Source organism: Sapajus apella, unplaced genomic scaffold, assembly GCF_009761245.1.
Source record: "Sapajus apella isolate SASKATOON/1434 unplaced genomic scaffold, GSC_monkey_1.0 scaffold11, whole genome shotgun sequence".
In the NCBI taxonomy this organism is placed as follows: Eukaryota; Metazoa; Chordata; class Mammalia; order Primates; family Cebidae; genus Sapajus; species Sapajus apella.
Window position 1 is genome coordinate 532,038 of NW_022436951.1, and position 23,842 is coordinate 555,879.

Below are 23,842 nucleotides of genomic sequence, written 5' to 3' on the forward strand. Positions count from 1 at the left end.
AAAGAAAGAAAGAAAGAAAGAAAGAGAGGAAGGAAGGAAGGAAGGAAGGAAGAAAGAAGGGAGGGAGGGAGGGAAGGAGGAAGGAGAAAGAGAAAAGGAAAGAAAAGAAAAAGGCAGTTGCACAATTTGCACATGCATTTGTATGGCAGCACAATTTGCAATTGCAAAAATATGGAACAAGCCTAAATACCTATCAACCAATGAGTGGATAAATAAAATGGTATATATACACCATGGAATACCACTCAAACCATAAAAAGGAATGAAATAATGGCATTTGCAGCAACCTGGATGAAGTGGAAAACCATTATTCTACCAAGTGAAGTAACTCAGGAATGGAAAACCAAATATTGTATGTTCTTAATTGTAAGTGGGAACTAAGCTATGAGGATGCAAAGACATAAGAATAATATAATGAGCTTTGGTGACTCAGGGAGAAGGGTTAGATGCGGTGAGGGATAAAAGACTAAACATTGGGTACAGTGTACACTCTTTGGCTGATGGGTGCACCAAAATCTTAGAAATCACCACTTAAGAATTTATCCATGTAACCAAAAATCACCTCTTCCCCCAAAACTACTGAAACAAAATAAAATTTAAAATAAAGTGAAGGATCACTTAGATCACTGTTAACAAAGCCATAAAAAGTAAGTGAAGAAATAGCAGATTTGCTGTTCACAAGAACCCATTTCATTATGTTTAAAGCTTCATTTCCTTTGCAACAGCACAAAAAGGAAAATACAACTCTACTCATGTCTATATCATCACCACCACTAACTCAGTGTATTTATTTTCCCTGGAGCTGAACCCTTGCCAATACTAATAACCATAGCTTAAATATCTTGTCTGGTTTCTTGACTGCATGAGACAAAGAACTGCTGTGTTCACTTGTCTGTCTGCATTTTATGTATTTCTCTTCACACATTATAAGGGTGACTGTTCTCAAAAATAGAATACAGTGTTGTGTTATATTTATGTCTTAAAAGATTTGGTGATAAACACTAGGCTTCTTTTCATCCAACAAAGATATTGGCAAGATCTTACTAATTATGTAAGAGTAAGACATGTTATTACTCATTTGGTTTATTATTAAAGAATACACCTCTACGCTACATTTCAGTCAGTGCACTCCAATACCTCTCTATATAGTGTAAGTTGTCTTTCTAAAGTAACAAATCTGATCATGTCACTTACTGACATAAGAAATTCTGGTAGCAGCTACTTGCTGGTCCCCAGAGAAAGTCCAAGATCACTGATATAAATATAAGAACCCTGTCTACTTTTCCCTTCACCTGCCCTCAAACATTCTCTGGTCTAGCCACTTCAAAGTACTTACCATTTTCCTAACACATCATCCTCTGGTATATCTCTATGCTTTTGGGTTATCCCTTTTAATAGCATTGTTTCTTTTTTTCTCTGCCTGATGGCCTCTTACAGAACTTTTAAGAATCAGCTCAGATGCCGTATCTTCTGGGAAGTCTCCGTAACTCCTCCCAGTGTACCGAGTCTTTGCTGCTTCCATTTCTCCTGCTTCCCATTAGCTTACATTTTGAGTGCAGCTTTATGTCTATACTGTGTGCTCCTAAAGCCCACATCTGGTCTTCATCACATCCCTGATAACCTGACTTATGCAGGCCTTCAATATGGAATATGGGTTTGTTGAGTTCAAATAACTGCTGCTTTTGCCCACACTTGTGTAGACAAAAGGACAAAGATGGGTTTCCTGGGCAGTACTGCCTCCCCAACAACTATAGCTTCTCTCTACAGTAAGCCTGTTAATATTAATAGCTGTTTTGCTTAATGGTTTGGCTTCAACTGCCATATTATGAGTCTCTCCTGTCCAGCTACGGGGATAGTGATTCCCTAGCACTTCAATATGCAAAGACCTATCACCAAGAGATAAGGATCTTAAAATACATTCAAAGAACCCAACAAAAAAATTTTGCTCTTATCCAAGCATACTGAGCTTAACAAGTCAGTAAGTTCCTTATTCAGCAGAATGCATAAGCAAATATTGATTCAAGTGTGTTTTTTAAATCAGAAGACAGGACTGTAGGCAGTCCCTCTTGATATTTATGAGTTGTGATTTACATCAGGAAAAGTCAGGAATATTTTGAGAAAACTCATTACCAGATATTGGAGACCACAGAGAAGCACAGTCATGCCAAGTATATAAACTTTAAAAAAGGGAAAACAATAATTATTAGACCACCAAGCCATTTTCCTAGCAGAAGAACATACTCAGACTGTTCTTTTAGAGTATAAAGCTGGCTACAGACGATCTCAGAGTGGGATATTTTCTGCTGACATCACCACGAATACTTTAGAACTTGACAGTAGCACAGTTCCATCAATAAATTTGACTTATGATTGATTCATTTTTCTATTTGTTGGACTTTAAAATATACCATACTTCCCTCATAATGTGCATTAGCAATAACACTGTCTTTTGAAACTTGTGTTATCAAACCAATTCTCCAGAAAATTTTGTTAAATACAGGATAAATCCATCAATTACTAATTACTGAATGTCCACTGTGGGTCCACTGTCTATCCCTACAGCTAATGTGCAAAAAAAATCAATGTATAGCTCTTTGTTGAAATTTAGTAATCACAATGAGGATTTGTATGTTAGGTTCTTTTTGATATGAAAAATGTGTTTTGACTTTTTCAACAAGTGTTTACAGTGGACTTGCTACCTGCAAGGTACTGGAGTGAGGCTAAAGGGGAGGCTATAGAAATAGATCCTGAATTCAGGCCACATACAGTAAGATAATGCACAATAGACTTAGATGAGAGAAATTGTGAGTCTTAATAAATGTGCCAAAGAAGTGCTAGAGTAAAGAGAAACTTGTAGCTGGAAAAAGGAAAGATTGGAGCAGATACTGTGGTGTTTGACCTTGCGGCATTTGAGCTCCGCCTCAAAGGATAAGAAGAAGGGAATGAAAAATGAGAGAAAAGTCATTTTAGAGAGAATAACATAAAAGTTAAAAAATAGAATATGTTGAGAGCAAATAAATAGTTCAGTTTGAAGCTCAACAGAAAATATAGATGGAGCCAGGTGCGGTGGCTCAAGCCTGTAATCCCAGCACTTTGGGAGGCCGAGGCGGGTGGATCACGAGGTCAAGAGATCGAGACCATCCTGGTCAACATGGTGAAACCCTGTCTCTACTAAAAATACAAAACATTAGCTGGGCATGGTGGCGTATGCCTGTAATCCCAGCTACTGAGGAGGTTGAGGCAGGAGAATCGCCTGAACCCAGGAGGCGGAGGTTGCAGTGAGCCGAGATCACGCCATTGCACTCCAGCCTGGGTAGCAAGAGTGAAACTCTGTCTCAGAAAAAAAAGAAAATATAGATGGAAAGACAGGTTGAGGGGTTGAGGGAATATCACAGAACTCTGAATACGAGGCTCAGGAATCTACAAATCAGTCCACAGACAATATGATGATTTTGAGGGCATTGTCAAAATGATAATTATTTCAGGTTAATTTGACAATGGTGAGATGGAATCAAAAGGAGATAAATAAAGTTTGCGGAGGCTACTGCTTCTGCCCCAACTCAGGTATGTGAGTTGAAAACTCACATAGAGTAATGAGCCTTCTGGTTAATGTTTATAGCTGCCACCGAATGGAAATTTATTAACTGCTTATGGCCTCTTGCTACACAAAGCTTTGGCTTCAAACACATCATTATGAAGTCTCATATCACTGGAACTAGTCATTCCGTGTGCCTTTTATGTGTACAAAACTATTCTCAGTGTTACAAGAGAATGCCTCTTTTTATATTTTTTAAATAAAATGCTCACCATCCCCAAAGAAAACCAAGCTTGTAGTATAATTTCTATATTCTACACAGACCTTCAACAAATCATGAATTGGACTGAGTATTTTTGTTGCTGTTGTTTAATTCAGAGAAGATAGTACTGTGTCTTCCTTTGTGTGACAGTTAATTATATAGCGTGTGTGTGTGTGTGTGTGTGTGTGTGTGTCTCCTTGGCTGGGCCATGGTGCCCAGGTATGTTGCCAAACATTATTCTAAATGTTTCTATGAGAGTGTTCTTGGACGACATTAAAATTTTAAATAATGTACTCTGAGTAAAGTAGACTCCCCTCCAATCAGTTGAATGCCTTAACAGAGCCAAAGATTGACCTCCCAAGCAAAGGGAAATTCTGCAGTGGCCTCGGACTTGACCTGCAACATTAGCTTTTCTCTGCGTCTCCAACCTGCTAGCCCACCTTGCACATTTTGAACTTGCCAGTCTCCATAATTGTGTGATCCAATGTCTTAAAATACATCTACACACACACACACACACACACACACACACACCCACACCCCTACTGGTTGTTTCTCTGGAAACTCTAACACATTGGTATAAAATGCCAGTGTTTTTCAACAACCTGCTCCATGTCCACCTGAATCATCTTGTGATCATCTTCTCTAAAAATGCTCTTGATATTAAATTTATGGAATGACAGACAAGGACAGCAAATGGTATGTCTAGCTTTACTGGGCTTTCTTTAGCAATAATTATGCCTATAAGCCCTATACATTTCATAAACACTCCACTTAGCTGGAAATGAACTATATGACGGCCTTCTATTTAACTGGAAGAAATGGACGTAAGTTTTCCTAACTAGAAAATCTGGCAGTGATGATCCTTCTTACTGAATTCCAGGTAATATATTAATGAATCGTCATATGTAATTTCAACAAATTTCACCTGGGTTTAAGACCATTCCAAGACAGTGTTAGCCATGATATAGCCACCAAGTCCAAGGATTCTGACTAATAGAAGGCAATCAGTCCTCTTTTAGAAACTCAAGCCCCACATTCAAATCTTTGTGTCCAGACTGACACTAAGTCATGTCAAATAAGCCAAGAGTGTTGCCCTCCAAAAAGACTGTAGTGAACAAATTCACCATGCATCTAATGTGTTTTCCTCAGTCAAATCCCAAAGCATCTGGTCCTTAGGTAATTGGTGCTTAATTGAACCATCTTCCCATAAAGACTTCATTTATTCCCTTTGGACTTCTAATGTCAGGGAGAATGAACCAGGGCACAAGGCCCATGAATTTGACTTTAATTTGTGAAAATGAAAATGTGTAGTTTCAGCGTTTTTTGGTTTTTTGTCTAACTTCTTTCTCTGTTTGTGTTTTTGTCTTGATTTCCCATTGCTAATAACATTTTTCACAACAGTCAATAACAATTATATAATATTCTCCCTTAAGAAAAGCACTGGAATCTCCTGAGAAGCTGAAATGGGCCCTATATCCAGAGAAACAGATTTAATTGATCTGGGGTGCAGCATCTTATGCCAATCACTCACTTCTATACTTCTGTCTTTAATCAACCATTCTGATTACACATTTCCTCCAACCTTCACAAAGATCTCTATACTCTCCTTCTCCTGTCTATATGTCCCTCCCTAGCAGGCTTAGATTACTGGTTTATCACTCCAGGAGCTCCCTTGCCCAGCCCAATATCCTAAATTCCTTTGCCACCTTTTCTTCATACCTCTCTGATCTTAAATCTTAAGCCTAGATTACCCTGCTTTTCTGTGTCTAGTAAAGTGCTGAGCACCTCCAAAAAGCACCATATATTTTATAATTCTTCTACAATGGTACCACCATGAATTCATGATCATCAGCCTCAGCTGAACCTTCAAGCAATGCCTAACAATCCTAGTTAAGTGTTACTCATGTATTCCCTTTCACATTCAGACTTTCTCTGTCCTCCTCAATATCTGAAATGATTTCCTTTCTTTCCCAGTATGCCTGCTCCTTTCTCTCTTCCTCTGTCAGTTGGTGACTTAACTGCCTTCTGGAGCAAATATAAGGTATCAAACAAAAACTCCTTTGACTTGCCTCTACCACATCAAATACACCTTTGCATCTGGACACATCACCTTTGGCTTCCTTCTAGAACACAGGGTAGGGATCATCTCTCCTCTCCAAGGTCAACTAATTCCCCCTGCTGTGCTCTGGATACAACCCCTTCTAACTTCTCAGGAATCCTATATGATTATTTATCCACCCTTTGTCTATCTTCAGACAACTCCTGATCCTCCCCACTGGTCTTCCCCATTGGTGTTTAAATTGTGCTCAAGACTCCCATCTTTCAGAAGAAATCCTCCTTTAACTCTATTTCCTCCTCTAATTAAAGCCTTATCCTTTTTGTTTCCCTTGACAACATATCTTGAATTACCTATATTCATTGTCTCTCTTTCAACACACACATTCCCCATGACACTTCATTCTGGCTTCTACCCCCATCACTACAGCAAACTTACTCTCCTTAAAGTTCTTGAAAACATCAATTTTATTAATCCAAGGGGACATTTACGGGACCTTCTTACTTCACCCCCCCATCAGCACCTTAAATAATTCTCTTTTCTTGGCCTCTGAGATGCCACTCCAGCATCATTTCCCACTCTAGTCAACTTTTCCACTTGGCCTTTAAATGTTGAAGTTCTCATGGCTCAGACTTATGCTTTTTTCTCTCACTTCATTTTCACTCTGTACCTGATCTCATTTACTTCCGTGGCTTCAATACTGTGAGTAAACCACTGTCTTACAAATTTATATATTCAGGTACCTCCTCTGATCCAGGACTCAAGACTACTGTGTCTCCATGAGGATGTCTTAAAAAGGCCTCCAAATCAAAATATTCCCAAACTGAACTACTATTCCTCACTTTCCGTCAACCTCTACCTGGTCTCCCTCTAGTGTTTCCATTCAGTTGAAGAAGCCTAATACCTTCGAGTTTTCCATGACATCCGTCACCAGTATTATATGTCAGCACTAAGTCTAGTCCACTTCACTTTACAAATATATTATAAATATATTAACTTCTCTCAATCTTCAGCACCATCACTCTGGTCTAAGCTACCAATACCTCTTGCCTACAACAGACTCATAATCCATCTCCCTGAATCTCTCTTTCCACCCTCCTCCATTCATGCTTCATAATAGATCAGGTGACCTCCTTAAAATGCAGACCTGATTATGTCACTCCCCCTGCTTCAAACTCTTCAGTGGTTTTCTATTGCTCTTAAGATAAATAAAAGCCAAAATACAGCCTACATCATTGTGTAAAATGTAGTCCCTGCTTACTTTTCTGGCGTCTTCTTCGATTATGTTCTTTCTCCCTCTTTGAACTCTGACTACACTTACTTCAACTTCCTGGATCCTATTTATCTCTACCCATTATGCTCTTTCTTCTCCATCTCATTTAAATTTCAAATATCCCTCCTTTGAAAGCTTTCCCTAACCATCAAATCCCAACCTGGGTCAGGTTCCCATATAGTTTATTTCACATTACTTAAAACAATTTTAAATTATACTTGGTTAATGCCTTTCTCCATCCTAGGCTATGAAATCCAGCAGAGCAGAGGATATTTATGTGTTACCTATTATATTATGCTAGCACCTAGTCCAGTGTTCTGCTGGGCAAAGTGTAAATGTTCAATAAATATCCTTTGAATCAATTAGTGTGTTTATGAGTTAATGAACAAATGAATTAATGAATAATGAGGGTAATGATGAATTTTCACACTCAGGCTATCAATATTCATCTTTATATTCCCTTGCAGCACAATCCCATGAATCAGGGTCAGGCATATATCCAGTACAGTTCAATATAACAAATGTTTTGAGAACCTAGGGTATAAGCTACAGGGAGAAAAAACATTTAAGGAAAGGACTAGGAGGGCTTGATCTGTGATCTACAATCTGGGCAAGGAAAAATCAACATTTCTATTTTACAGTTATTCTGAATACTAAACAAGAACTAGTAATATCCACTTTATGAATTAACTCCTTAAATCACTTAAATTATTTTGTAAGTATATTAAAAAATCATTTTCATATATTTTTATAAAGACAACAAGTATCTTCTGTAAGCACTTTTGATGATCCAAATTCAGTACCTAGACATGTACCCAAATCAACCTACTATAACCCCTTCCACCTTCCAGTGTCCATCTTTAGATAAATTTACAGTACTATATCCCAAAGTCTAATACAAATTCTTGGGCTTAAGCACTAAAGATATTAATCAAAGTCCAAGTCATTTATTAAACTACAAGTAGCTATAAAGCAGAGTTAATGCAATTTGTCAGGCAGAGCAAACCAAGAAACGACTTGACCTCTGAGCTTTTAGGACCCTTTTGAAAAGCTGAGTAAAATCATGAGGGAAGAGGTTAAAATTCAACTTCGCTTTATATTACTCTTTAAATCATGGAAAGTGCAAACATACTCCTAACAATTTAAGATTATGAGTAATAACTTACCAGACAGAATATTTCCTGAGTTTTCCCATGAGGATTTCTTTCTTAAAAGTTCAAAATGCCATGTTCAGTAATGCAGTTATTATTAATATACTTCCTTTTAAAATTATGGATTTTTTAAACAGTTGATCTTTGACTTACAAAATCTTCAATCCTAGAGAAGTCATTATAACTATTATGTTTCTTGGGCATTAGTATTTTACTACTTAAATTTTGCAACATTTTTTTTTTCTGGAAAGTTTCTCTTTGCTGTCTCAATGTTTTAAAATGTGTGATTTAGTAAAATTAAAGCAATTTCTTATTTTAAAAAAATGACCAGGGTAGTGTTGACTGCATTACGTATCTATTGCTGCATAACAAATTAACCAAACACTTGGCAGTTCAAAACAACAAATATTTATTTCTAGGGGTAGGGGCCTAGAAGCAGCTCAGCTGGGTGGTTCTGGCTGATCATCTTTCATGAGGTTGCAATCAAGCTGTTGGTTGAAGAATGCAGTCATCTCGAGGCTCCACTGGGTGTCAAGACTCCATCTTGAAGCTTACTCTCATGGAGGCTGTGGTTCACTCCCGGGTTACTCTCATGGAGGCTGTGGTTCACTCCGAGGCGGTGTGGGGCGGGGGCGGCGGGTCAAGATTCCATTACTCTTACAGAGGCTGTGGTCAAGAGGCTTCAGTTTCACGCTTGCTATTGGTCTGAGGGCCTCAGGTCCTCATTTGAAACTGCCTGTTGGATCCACAGTACCTTTTCATGTTAGCTTCTCCATAGAGCAGCTCAAGACATGGCTGCTGGTTTTCCCAGATTAAATGTCCAATAGGTATAAGAGACAGAAAAACCAAGACAGAAGGCACAGTGCCTTTCAAAGACCTACTCTTCTTTTGGCCAATCCCAGCTTGCTCCTCCTATGAAGAAAAGCACGTTTTTACATGATTGCCCCTTTGTATCTTCTTAGAAATTAGATATCATTCTGAGCCAATAATTTGTGTTTTACATAGCTTGTGTTATTAGATACTAACTCTAGGCTTCCAACAACTTGTAATCAAAGCAAAAATAAACAAAAAATCTTAAAGCCCATTCTTTTCTGAATTTAGAATTAGAGGTTAGAGAAATTTCAGCTCTGGTTAACCTAGTTATTCATGTTGTTTATCTTCCCAGAGCCAAAGCTCAAATAATTTGCAAGAATTTCTACTTTTGAACATCATGCCCAGAGTCCCAAGGCAACCAAGGGTAATTTTCAGCTGGGCCACTCAAAACATAAAGATTAGTAAAATGTTTCATTGAATATTTCACATCCTTCATGTAACACTTAAAAACTATGTAAAGACAGAAATAGAAGTCAACTATCCAAAACTAAGGCACATTATACAATAATAAAATACTTTAAATTATTACACAATATCAGTGTCCTGCCCTTTGGAGATGCCTGCTTCTGTGCCTATTATTAGCCATGTAACAAAAATTTGTTTATTATTAGATTATAGGTGATTTTCTGAAGAGCTTTGTGGTCAATTTATATCAATATCTACATATTAAAAAATAACATGTTTTACAGATGTTAGGTAGGTTTTGAAAATAATCCGCAAATACAAGGCTGACACTTAATCCAGCTCATAAAGAAGCATATACCATGTATCCAGATCCACTGCAGTTTGATAATATAGAGTTTTCAAATTCTTAGCAAAAGGACACCAAGAATAGGGGTTAAGCAAGTGGAAAAGTGTGGGAATAATTGAATACAACATTAGCAGTATAAGCTCTGAAGCCAGAAAAACATATGTTTTAATTTCAGCTTTGTTACTTGTTAGCTGTGAATCCCTGGGCAAGTAACTTAACTTTCCTTGGTCTAATTTCCTCTGCTAAGTTACTCAAGGCTATGTGCCTTACAGTTATCAGGAGTAAGTGTGACATGCATATACAATGCTAGATACATTGTACAGATTCAGCTCATGTATGATTTAGGTGGTTCTGCTTCACACCAATTTTCAGGGCACACATTCAAAATCAAACTTCTTCCAAGTCATCCTACCCTTATGAGTACCTCTTAGCTTACCAAAGAAGACTCAGCTACACATGTGTACACGGAGTAAAATTTTGTTCTTCTTGTTGCTGTGATAAATTTAGTTTTAAGAACATACTTTGTGTCCAGCATGATGTTAGAGTCAACATCATATTTTCCCTTATAGGACTTGCTATCTGGTTAGAAAGGCCAGTTAGTTTAACACATGAGAGGGCCCAAATAAAAAAAAGCATATGTACAGTATTTACAAATCATAAATCAAAAGTAGTGCACTCTTCTGGATTGAATCCTGGAACAGAAAAAACATGAGTGGAAACACTGGGGAAATTAGGATGAAGTCTGGATTTTAGTTAATAATATTGTACCAATGTTGGTTTCTTATTTTCGACAAATATATCAGATTATGGATGTTAACATGGGAAACTAGGTGAGGAATACACAGGACCTCTATGATTTTTGCAATTTTTCTGCAAACCTGAAATTAGTCCCAAATTAAAAGCTTACTTAAATAAATTATATTGTATTATCCATTAACTTGCCAAAAGTATCACCTCATCAAAGGAGGCTCTCCCATTGCCAAGGTAGAAGTCTCTCTGAAAAATATCTCTACCCAGGAATGGCTTTTAATATTGACTTTAAAATCTAAGTTTCATAACCTGCTAGTAACCATCTAGATATATCTTCCATTTTTACTAAATGACAATAATGCAGGCACATTACAGAGAAGTCAAAAGAAACTGATCTCTAGCCAGGACTCTTCTGAAGGAGGGAAATCTCAACAGTTCAAACAAAATAAACAATTCAGGGACTCATTAAAGCCCCAGTTTGGTTGTTTGAGGAAAGAAGGAGAAAAAAAAATAGCAATTGGTATCAAGAGGGTCTCAAGTGAAGGTTTCAAGTCTTTACTCTCAGGGCCTCTCAAAAAGATACTGTAGGGAATTCTCTATCTCTGCAGTGCCCAATATGTACCAGACACTGTTTTCACTCATTTCTTGTGAAATAAGAATCATCATCTGCTTTTACGGTTAGAGCTCAGAGAGTTTAGCTGGCTGAGAGTCACAAAGATAGTAAAGATAAGAAGAGTTAGATTCAAATCCAGTCAGACAAGCAGATTTGGGTGAATCCAAAGCCTACTCCATGCCCTTTCCAGAATGTCAATCTATCTGTAAGCTTTGGTAGTGGTTGACATCTCAACAGGCATCTGCCAACCCTAATTTACAGGTGAATCTGTGTGTGTTACCAGTGGAAAGAAATGCTGGTCAGGTATCAGTTGTCTCAATTCACATTCCACCCATTTGGATAGTTAACACAGCTATCATCCTTCCATAAAAATGACAGATAAACAACATGCTATTCCATAGTTATAGTCCATGTTAATAGGAGGAACTGTGGTGCTGCAACAAGAACTGAGTTATAAATCTGTCACTGCCAATGTGAAGTTTAATCCTAGAAGAAAGTTTTGTCACTTCTCAGGGCATCCTCTTTCCTCACCCATAAATAAAGTGAGGATATGAGACTCAAATGTCTCAGTAGGGATCTACTGGCATTTGAAGAGGCATAATTCTTTCTTATATAGGACTTCCCCTGGCATCACAGAAATTTAGCATTTATGACTTCAGGTACCAAAAGCCTACAACTCTTTCCAGTTCTTATAATAACTGTATTTCCCAATGTCCCTATGCACTATCTAGCAGAAAGCCAGTGCCTTAGTTGAGAGCTACTGGTAGACAATCTCAAGATCTATGAGGCCTTATGGCTCTATTGGGCCAGGACAGTCAGTATCAGCATACGGCTTGAGAGCAGGAGTAGAGGAGATAATCTCAGGTCAAATCTGCCATTACAAAGCCCATTCAAGATCATGTTCCTGAATGGAAGTCATATTGTTGGCATCTTTAATAGATCTCTTGGAATATTGTTTAAGAAAGAAGTTTTAATATTGCATTTATATAATGTTCAGAAAAGACAAATATGCTGAAATACCACACAGCAGCTACAACTATTCAATAAGCAATAGGCTCAAGGTGGTCACTCCAATAGCCCTACCAAAGGCATGAGCCTATAGCAGTGACCATAATAAGCAATGGGCAGAGCTTCCAAAGGATAACAAATCCACAGCCTGGTACTCTCTTGTCTGCTCACTGTTACTGGTAACCCATATGAGCTCAAGATGTGCCTCCTTGTCCTCAGTTCCTAACCCCTTGCATGAGACCTCTCCAACTCTTCTACCAATCAAAAAAAAAAAAAAAGACCGAATCTTAGTCCTGGCTCAGGAGCCATGATGCACATGAAGACCTCTCCTCAAATCCTTCAGTCCAAACAGATTTCCCTTCTTTCTAAATAAATATAGCATTTATAGTCTGCAATGAACTTTTTATTAAGTAGTACAGTCATCAACTGTTCCATAATCACACCATGAATGTACATTAATAGTGTTGCCTTCTAGCTTGAATGCTTGGTCCTAAAGTCAAGAGTCATGTTTTCTACTGCTTTTGTATTCCCTAGTGTCTAGCACATTCCTGGGAACACACTAATGGATTGATAAATACAAGTTCTGCTTTTGATTTTTCACAATGATACCAAAAATACCACTAGCCTGGCCAGACTTACATCCTGTAGGCTAATTTAAAAACAAAACTTATTGATTCAACATCTTTTCCCAAGTAATTTTTGAAGTACTTTTCATATTATATAAATAATTATCTCCCTATATTCACTGAGAAAAATAGAACACTAAACTTTATAGGACAAAAGAAAAGATAATTAAAATGTCATGCTCCATACATATACTAAGATCTGGCAAAGTGGATATGTCTCCCAATTCCTACTAAGTCCTAGATAAAATGTGAAACATCTATCCATCCATCTTGATCCAGTACTAAAATCTTCTATATGTTTCCAAGGCTGTGAATAGCATATACTTTGGAAAGCAGGTCATGAAGTTTGGGTGCCATCATTAATCTAAGGAGAACAATGGCAAATTTGCATTATGAATCTGATCCCATCCACATCCCTTTGTCTTCAAATTATCCACATACTTCTTGACAATGCTTCCATATTTCTCTGCTTTACTACCTATTAAGGCCACCTACAAAATATTTACTGAACAATGTCCCAAAGGGAAATAAGGTGCTACACTGAAAGAATGTACTATGAAAGTAGTCATTCTTCTTCATTCTTGCTTCTCTTTCCTTAATTTTTCTGATTTGCTGGGTATAAAAATGATGCCTTTCCTTTATCTATCATCATCTTACCCAGGGATTCTGGTAGCTTCTTCTACCCCTAGGGAAAAACCCACTGAAGAGGCTCTATCTTCAGGGTTCTTTTCACAATCTATAATCAACATATGCTTTGTCAGATTAGTCTTTACTAGTTTGGCCAACTTGAGGCTTTCTAAGATAACAATCATATAGCTTGAAAGTGTGCAGAAAAGCAGCTGATAGGATGAATTAGGATCATGTGCCATCATACTGACGAAGAACAAAGGTTGCCTTTCTGAGCAATGGCAATCAAAATTGAATGACTAAGGTTTCTCACCAGCCATCATTAAATTCAAGATGATCATTTACAGCATCAATTACACATCTTTTGTTTCAGTAAGCATGGGAGAAAGAACTATGTGACTCTATTTTGTAACGATCACATTCTACTTTTGTTGATATGGCAACTCAAATTTTAAAAGATAGATATAATGATTAATACAATAAAGTACATTTTTTAAAGCAAGAAAAGAATAAGGATTTCTTTGGACCAAGGACTTTATCATATCTTTAATATACTGTATTCTAAAATAGGAGATGTAATATACTGTATTTTAAAAGAGGAAATGCCTCTTTTAAGAGTTTTCAATAGGCTACTTCAAATGTTTCATTTTATAAACAGCTGAGGAAAAAATCAAGGAGTTACTACAGCAAATGTCTAGCACAGTAGGTTGTCAACCATGGATAAGTACATAAAAATACCTGTTCAATTTGCAAAATCTTGATGTGTTCCAGTTCGCTATCAGGGAATTATCTACACCTGTGCTGAATCACTGTGACATGTGCTTCTTCCCTAGGACACAGGTTGTCCACCATGGATAAGTACTTAAAAGTCCCTTTTCAATTTGCAAACTCTTGATGTGTTCCAACCCTCTATCAGGGAATTCTCTACACCTGTGCTGAATCCCTGTGAAATGTGCTTCTTCCCTAGGACACAGGTTGTCCGCCATGGATAAGTACTTAAAAGTTCCTTTTCAATTTGCAAACTCTTGATGTGTTCTAATCCTCTATCAGGAAATTCTCTACACCTGTACTGAATCCCTGTGAAGTGTACTTCTTCCCTAGGTTATACTTTTTACTTAGAAGTCAGCCAGCTGCAGATAGATTTATCTTTAAACAAACTGACAACCTAAGTAATATAATTCATTGGGAATATAATATTAGTCTAAAAAAACTGGCTGAAGTCTAATCAACAAAAAAAGAAGCTCTAATCAAAGCAGTAAAAACATCTGGAAGTTTTAAAGACTCTGTAGAAGAAATTATCTGCTGATTTTTGGAATAGAGTATTTGAAAGTAAGTTCAGATGCTAATTAAAAGCATGCAGCCCAGCAATTTCTGACAAAATCACTATCTTCTTATGAATTATTACTAAGTAAAATTAGTGCTTGACCTAAGGCATTATTTGCCTATATTAAAAGGTAGGACGAAGCACTGAAGAAAGAAGTTGACACTAAACAACAACGACTTTTACATCCTTCTTTTAAGAATCTGGTACTCATTACCGAATTTTCTTTAGCACAAAGCAAAAACAACAACAAAAGAAAAAAGTATTTCAGAAAGACTTTCTGCATCGGATAGTGATGCGTTGCATTGTTTTACAATGAAAGCAGGTTGTGATAAAATTTTTTATCAACTTTAATTGATTACAAAGTTAATGATGAGAGAATAAAATAGGCAAACACTTTCTTGATGCTTACATTTAAAAGAAGACAGAAATTTGATAATTAGATGGATTCAAACCATAGCCCTAAAGAGGATTCTAAGGGGTAATTTTGTTTACTCCTCCTTTTTGCTTGTTTGTTTTTAACCATAAGAAATATGAAGCCCAGGAAGGTTAAACAGTTTGCAAAAAATATGAAGGCCATTAAAGGCAGAGGTTGGAGGGGACTCAGGTTTCTTGACATCTAATTTACTATTATTTCATATTATATCATCCTAACTTAGATGTTTCTTACATCAAAGTAAACCCCTAGTTTGAAAATTGCATGTCCAAGTACTTACCAATGGGTCTGCTGTAATTTTGGGGGGCGGGGCAGTGAGGACCAGAAGGTAGGGAATAGTGAAATAAATTTTTGAAATTTAAAAAAAGGAGCTGAATCATTGATTATAACTTCCCTTTATATCAGAATAGAGTAAAACAAAAAAGCAAATGTATATGAATTGAGACCATAATGCTGGGGATAAAGTGAGGAATTACACACACACACACACACACACACACACGGGAATAGCATGGACAATTTTATCTAGGTGCACAAGACTGTCATTATCCCGTTGTCTTGACCAAAGATCTCTCAAAGGGCTTTTGGTAGGCTCAGAGGTCAGTTTAGGTCACAGATTGGTTTTGTCTCTCCCATCCTCCCATCTCACTAAACCAAGAAAAGTAGTCATGTGTTTCACATTCAGATTTGCTGAAAAAGTGACATTGTCTTCACTATCCACCATAAATGTTTGTGTGCAAGTGTGTGTGTGTGTGTGTGTGTGTGTGTGTGTGTGTGTGTGTGTTATGCAGGGAGACACTGCTATGGAAGAGTGTCAGCTGGGTGCAAAGGGAATTCATAATTTAGTTGCAAGCCCAAGACAGACACATAAAAGAGAAATCAACTATACCAGATAGGTGCCCAATACACAGTTCAGGCCTCTCCTCTGGATAAGCCAGATTTGCTGTCTTCTTCCAAGGCAGCTAAGACTTGGTAAGCTAGGAGTAACAGGGCCTTTGTCCAGACATATCACAGGACATGGGGCCTCAATACACCTGTCTATGAAGTGTGAACACTTTAGACTTCCCTGTGGCATTGGCAGCCACACCTCCTGAGAAAAGAGTAGATGGTTGACTTAGTCATGTCCTGCATGTACATCTTTAAATCCCAATTGCCCAAGGAAGTATTTCTATTTGATGTATTTTCACTTCATTTAGGGCCAGATGGCATATTCTCTGGAACTTCAGCAGAACAAGCCTTTAATAAATGCCTGATGGCTAGTACTGACTCATGCTTGTGGAAGCAGACACAATGAGGCCTATGAAAAAAATACATCAGAGTTCCTACCTCTCTATAACATGTAGCTTCAACCTGTTTATCTTTGAAACATTCTACTTCCAGTATTTTTGGGTTGATATTCCTTGATCGGGAGAAATTAAGGCACTATTTGCACTGCATATAGAATTTTATTTACCTGCACAGTATTATACTTTCCATAAATTTATAGTATATTCAGGCATGAAAAACTGTTTAGAAGATATTATCAAAATGCTTTGACTATGGATAATTAATAATCCAGAAAGAACAAGTTGTTATCTTGTTTATAGGTAGGAAATTAGTCAACAGTGTAATAAAATGGCTAAAGAATTTCATTAATATTAAACAGTCTAAACAGATATAGAATGTCCAGAACCATGAATTCCAAATCTTTGGTTTAGAAAACACACATTAGAGGGATGGTCAGTGACATGGTTTGGCCATGTCCCCACCCAAATCTCATCTTGAATTGTAGCTACCATAATCCCTACGTGTCATGGGAGGAACCCAGTGGAAGGTAATTGAATCATGAGGGTGGGTTTTTCCCATGCTGTTCTTGTGATGGTGATTAAGTCTCATGAGATCTGATAGTTTTATAAAAGGTAGTTCCCTTGCACATGCTTTCTTGTCTGCTGCCATGTAAGAGTGCCTTTATTCCTCCTTCACCTTCTACCATGATTGAGAGGCTCCCCAGCCATGTAGAACTGTGAGTCCAGTAAACCTAATTTTCTTTATAAATTACACAGTCCTGGGTATGTCTTTATTAGCAGCATGAGAATGGACTAATACAGTGACTTGATAATGGTAGAGTTGGGTGCTGCTTTAAAGATACCGAAAAATGTGGAAGCAACTTTAGAACTGGGAAACAGTCGGAGGTTTGAACACTTTGGAGGACTCAAAAGAAGATAGAAAAATGTGGGAAAGTTTGGAACTTCCTAGAGACTTGGAGGGCTCAGAAAACAGGAACATGTGGGAAAGTTTGGAACTTCCTAGAGACTTGTTGAAAGGCTTTGACCAAAATGCTGATAGTGATATGAATGATAAAGTCCAGGCAATGTGTTCTAAGATGGAGATGAGGAACTTGTTGGATACTGGAGCAAAGGTGACTGTTATGCTTTATCAAAGAGGCTGGTGGCATTTTGCCCCTGCCCTAGAGATCTGTGGAACTTTAAACTTGAGAGATGATTTAGGGTATCTGGCAGAAGAAATTTCTAAGGAGCAAAGCATTCAAGAGGTGAAAAGAGCATAAAAGTTTGGAAAATTTGCAGCCTGATGATGCCATAAAAAAGAAAAAAACTCATTTTCTGGAGAGAAATTGAGAGAAATTCAAGACTGCTGCAGAAATTTGCATAAGTAATGAGAAGCCAAATGTTAGTCACCAAGAGAATGGGGAAAATGTCTCCAGAACATGTCAGAGGTCTTCATGAAAGCCCCTCCGATCACAAGGCTGAAGGGCTAGGAGGGATAAATAATTTCCTGGGCCTGCTAGGTGCAGCCTAGGGGCTTGGTCCCCTGTGTCCCAGCCCCTCCAGCCATGTCTGTCTAAAAGGGGCCAAGGTATAGCTCAGGCTATGGCTTTAGAAGGTGCAACACCCAAGTCTGGGCAGCTTCCATGTGGTGTTGGTCCTGTTGGTGCACAGAAGACAAGAATTAAGGTTTGAGAACATCCACCTAGATTTCTGAGGATGTATGGAAATGGCTGGATGTCCAGGCAGAGGTGTGCTACAGGGACAGAGCCCTCATAAAGAACCCCCACTGGGGCAGTGTGGAAAAGAAATGTGGGGTTGGATCTGCCACACAGAGTCCCCACTGGGTCACTGCCTAGTAGAGCTGTGAGAAGAGGGCCACCATCCCCCAGCCCACAGAATGGTAGATCCACTGACAGCTAGAACCATGTGTCTGGAAAAGCCACAGTTAATGCCAGCCATATAAACAGCCAGGAGGGGGGCTGTACCCTGCAAAGCCACATGGTGGAGCTGCGCAAGGTCATGGGAGCCTACCTTTTGCATCAGTGTGAACTGGATGTGAGACATAAAGTCAAAGAAGATCATCCTGGAACTTTAAGGTTTAATGACTGTTCTAATGGACTTTGGACTTGTACCTGTATCCCCTTTGTTTTGGGCAATTTCTCCCATTAGGAATGAGCATATTTGCAGAATACCTGTACCTCCATTGTATCTAGAAAATAACTAACTTGCTTTTGATTTTACAGGCTCATAGGCAGAAGAGACTTGCCTTGTCTGAGGTGAGACTTTGGACTGTGGACTTTTGAGTTAGTGCTGAAATGAGTTAAGACTTTGGGAGACTGTTGGGAAGGCATGAGTGGTTTTGAAACGTGAGGACATGAGATTTGGGAGGGGCTAGTGGTGAAATGATATGGTTTGGCTCTGTCTCCACCCAAATGTCATCTTCTATTGTAGCTCCCATAATCCCCACATGTGGTGGGAGACACCCAGTAGGAGTTAATTGAATCGGGCGGTGAGTTTTTCCCATATTGTTCTCATGATAATGATTAAGTCTCAGGAGATCTGATGGTTCTATAAAGGACAGTTCCCTTGCACACACTTTCTTGCTTGCGGCCACTTAAGACAGGCCTTTGCTCCTCCTTCACTTTCCACCATGACTGTGAGGCCTCCCCAGCCATGTGGAACTGTGAGTCCATTAAACCTCTTTTTCTTTATAAATTACGCAGTCTCACGTATGTCTTTATTAGCAGCGTGAGACCAGACTAATACAATGAGAATGTAGAATCAAGGGCATATTGTTCAAGGCAGAGGAGGGTGGAACCCTACAGTGGGTGAGAAACTGCTGCAAGAGTATGCAAAAGAGGATTCAGCAAGGAGCATAATGTTTGTTTTCAAGTATGGTAAACAAAGGGAAGAGAAATTAGATTCATTGTGGTCAGCTCCTGAAGGATAGGCAAGTGGATGGAAGAAAATGTTGATTCAGTAAAAGGTAGAACTTTCTACAAATGAATCTCTCCTAGAATGGACTGGCTAATGAAAAAGGGAGATTTCCAACTGATTATTTCCAAGAAGAGATGGACTAGCCCATTTTCACAGATGGAGGTTCATGTGCCAGATAATTACCTCTAAAGAGATTATCATCCTAAGTAATTATTTTATGGGACATATTATTTACATTATCTGTTCCAGGTTGAAAAAAATAACTTGCCAGAAAGACATTCTGTACTGTCTTGTTTACACAATTGGCTGAGGAATGACTCCAGTCTTACCAAACTTCGATTCGTATCAATTGAAGATTGAAACGGTGATTAGGTGATTTGAATGCTCATAATATTTAAATCATTACTACAGAAATTACGGGGTTTTTTTAAAGAAGAAAAAGTATTGGCTTGTATGGACACATGTAAACACATTAAGAAATATAAGTTATTTCCATTATTGATATGTTTTTAAAAAATTGTTCTTTAAAAGCAAACCAAGTTCCCATAGTTGTACAATTTACCAGTGGTACGACCTGAGAAGTATAATCTTTGGGTTAGCAGATTTAAAAAACAGAACCCATGCTTTTTTTTTACTAAGCTAAACAATTTACTGTCCCACTTTCTGACTGCATCACTCACATTTATCTTTACATTAACAATGCTTACTAGTAGCCAAAAAAAGGCTAGCCAAGTTGGACCAACTGCAAGATTTGTTTTCACACGGCAAGATTTGCTTCATGCACTTGGAAGAAGCAGGCTGCAACGGTGGTTCCATTTATTATATTATGCTATAAACATTATGTCCTGAGCTAACAAGATACAAAACATGACAATCCCATAGGTTACCAAGCACTGTAAACATCTGTTTAAGCAGGCACCAGAGATAGCATAGAGGAGGATTCTAGTATCCATTTTGAGTGATTTATGATGTGGAGTCTGCTATTTAAAAACTAATAATAAAAAACATGGGTCCAAACCCTGGCTAGAACAAATATATGTGAGCACAGTTACACTCAGTTTGAAAAAAGAATGCACTTGTGTCGTCACTTTGTCATTGCATCTATAGACTTTCATTTTATACCTTTGCCCATTAAGTAAGTGTTGGCTTTCCATGGCCTTCAGGAGACCATAACTATAATTTCACTGTGATATTATTTACTCCAATAAAAATAAAGCTAAATGTTGACTCACCAACTTTCCTTAAATTAATGCAAAATAAAGTTTATAAGGGTGGAAGAAGATGATGAGAGATGGGACGACCCTTTAAGCTACACATGATATCTTTCAAAGGTCTCTAAGACAAAGCACATCCTTCCAGCTCCACCCAAAGGCCCTCTGAAGGGAAACTGTAAATAACTGGAGACCCTTTGAAATCTTATCTGGAAACCATGAGCTTTGCTTTTCTCAGACGAAAAAAGAGCTCCCAATCAAGGAATAAATGGAACCAACAATACTGTCTGCTCCGCCAGTTTTGTTTCTATCCAGAATTTTAATTTCTGGAAATGTTTCAACATTTATCACTAGAAAAAGGGACTTCCAGGGTGATGCAGGTAGAACCTAGCCTGAAACACCAGTTGCTCAGGAAACAGAGCCTGGGCTGCCACAATATCTCATGTCTGCAAGAAAAACCGAGTGTCTTCTCAGGCACACACACCTGGGAGCCTGAACACCTCTGAAACCAGCCAGTCCCTGGACTGTGGACAGCAGCACCCTGAAAAAATATCAGACTCATAGCTCCAACCTGTCTCTGTCTCTGAAGTTCTGTACTCACACATATTGCACATCTCTTAGACACCCTCCCCCCCAACCCTCCCCTATCGCCCCCCCCCACCGCAAACTCTCCCAGGCAGTTCTCCTGAGAACTTTCCAAACCCTCACTTCCAGCTCTCCGCCCAATCCATTTAGTTATTTTAAAGCACTTAGTACTTAATCCTATGCAGAAACTACTCTGACTTCCCAACCCTTTGGCCTCCCGTTACCTTTCTCTGTCCCCTCCAAGGTCTACTGGCGGCACAAACAGGCAGGCGGCACCTCTGCGGCCTCTTCCACCCAGCACACCCTACTGGCTCAAGCGCCAACACGCCTCCCCGGGCGCACACTCGCGCGCGCACACACAGCGAACACGTACACTCATTCAGGACACACAGTCCGCACCAGACCGCGAACCCCCGCAGCTTGGTCCCAGCAGGTATTCCCCCAGGCTATATATAAAGCACTCACCCCAAATAGACTTCCCCACGCACTTGCAAGTGGGTGACGCTGCCCTGCACCCTCTGCGCCGCCAGCGCCCTCTCCCTAGACACGCGGCCACCCCACTGACACGCAGCCTCTGGCAGTTCTGTCAAAACTTTGAACATGGTTGATTTTACAACCACGAGTGTGTCAGAGGCTGGAGGAGGTCGACTCGCTGCAATTTCCACTTACCTCAGTTCATGCGGACTGGTGGCCGTGACTCTACTGACCCCAGCTCCAACCGTGCCAATGCGCGGCTGCAGCACGCATAAACGCGCAAAAGGCGGCGCGCTCTGGGCGCTGTGTCCACGCTCACAGCCCGACCTCCCGAGTCTCTCCAGTCGCGCTACCCGGGATCCTTCCCCGCGCAGCAGCCGCAGCCTCGGCAGTTCCTGCCTCAGCCGGGCTGATGATGGCAAACAGAAACACTCTCGCAAAACTTTTATGACTTTAACAAAACTGTCTTCGGAGGAAACCCCTCCACGCACCCTACTCGCTGGCCAGAGCAGGCGCCAGAGTTGGATGGTTTGTCTGTCGCCCGCAACTCCCTGCCGCCCCCACCAACTTCCAGACACACACACACACACACACACACACACACACACACACACGCGATTGGGTTACCACAACCCACCAGCAGAAAACAGCTTCTTCGCAAAGAGGAGGGGAGCACAGTCAACCCCCAAGTCGTCCGGAATAAAAAATTATCCGTGTAAATATATCAGACAGAGTCTCCCATTTTCATAATCAGCTAGAGTCTCAGGGTTCACTCTCAGGCCCCCTGACACAACAGGAGGAAAATAAAAGCCCGACTCCCGCAGCCCCACTCCAGTACCTTCGAGCTTTGCCTCTGGAGAGAGAGCGCGGGTTCGCGTCTGCGATGGGGCCGCTGGGGCCGATGGTGCTGGGGCCTCCGGCCCGCGTGGCCCCTGCCCGGGGTCCCCGCCGCCGCCCGGGCTCAGCAGCAGCCGCCGCCGCCACCGCCACCGTAGCAGCCGCCGCTGCCGCCGCCGCCGCCGCCGCCGCCGCTCCCTAGACCTCCTCCTCTTCCCATGGCTGCGCCCTGCTTGGCAGCTTGCGGGCTGTCAGGCTTGGGGAGGAGAGAGGGGGCGGGGTGAAACGGGAAGGGAGGATGGGAGTGCAGGGGTGGAAAAAGGCGGCCACCGTTCACGAGGGGTCACGCTGGGCCTGGCCCGCCGCCCCCCAGATCCAGGCTGCAGAAGCCAGGGGAAGCGGACGTTCAGGGAGGCCAGTTCGCGAACCACTGCGGAAAGGGCGAGTGCTGCCGGGGCCAAGCATTCCAAGGAGCTGGGATGAAGTCTTCCCCGAGAGGAGCTGGAGTTGGTGCGTGTCACTCTCATGTGGGCTGCGCGGCTCCTCCTAGAGGAAAATATTGGTAGTTGCAATACACTTCCTTCCTCTCCGCCTGCCCGGATTCCCGAATGAAGGCAGGACCTACAGGAGCGTTAAGTGCAGTCCGCAGACTCAAAGAAACACTTAGATACTAACACTTAAAAAGGTTAGTATCTCCAGGAATGGGAGGAAGATCAGCATGATAGCTTGGAAAGCGTGTTTAGCCATCCAAATATTGCCTCTCCATCAGCAATCAAGTTCCAAGCTGCCGCTCACTGGGGCACAGTAAAAAGATAGTTAAAACTACGAAGGGCTTTATTGTGGAGGTTAGAAGACGGGTTAAGTAATTTATCAAGGACATTCAGCATGTTAGCAGAAAGGTATCTGCCAGAGGACAGGGATGAAGGAAGAGCAGACACAGGCCACAGCCTGAAGTTCCTGAGCCAGGGAAAGGATTTTAACTCTGCCGCAGCCTGGACATAGTGCATCTGTCAAATGCAAGCCCTGCCTACTTCATCCCACTCTTGGGAAAATAAAGGAAGACAAGAAGTTGTAAAAGTGCTGCAGAAAGTTAAAGTTGTGCATAAGTATGTCATTTTTGTACAGCATCAAACCCCGAGTCACTACATGCATTTCTGAGCAGAGAGTACAAAAGTCCTGCTCCGGATTGTCTCAGATCTGAAAGAGTAGCTAGTCATGCGATCTTTCCACAATTTACTGACTGTCAAT

General features: G+C 40.1%; 1 protein-coding gene across 1 annotated transcript in view; it reads right to left on the reverse strand.

Moving 5' to 3' along the window:
• GHR (growth hormone receptor) overlaps positions 1-23,128 on the reverse strand; it is a 300,742-nt gene extending 277,614 nt beyond the window's left edge. Inside the window, exon 1 of the mRNA XM_032278846.1 lies at positions 22,596-23,128. The gene's annotated coding sequence lies outside the window, so the exon portion shown is untranslated. The remainder of the gene's footprint in view (positions 1-22,595) is intronic.
• Between the last annotated feature and the right edge of the window lie 714 nt (positions 23,129-23,842).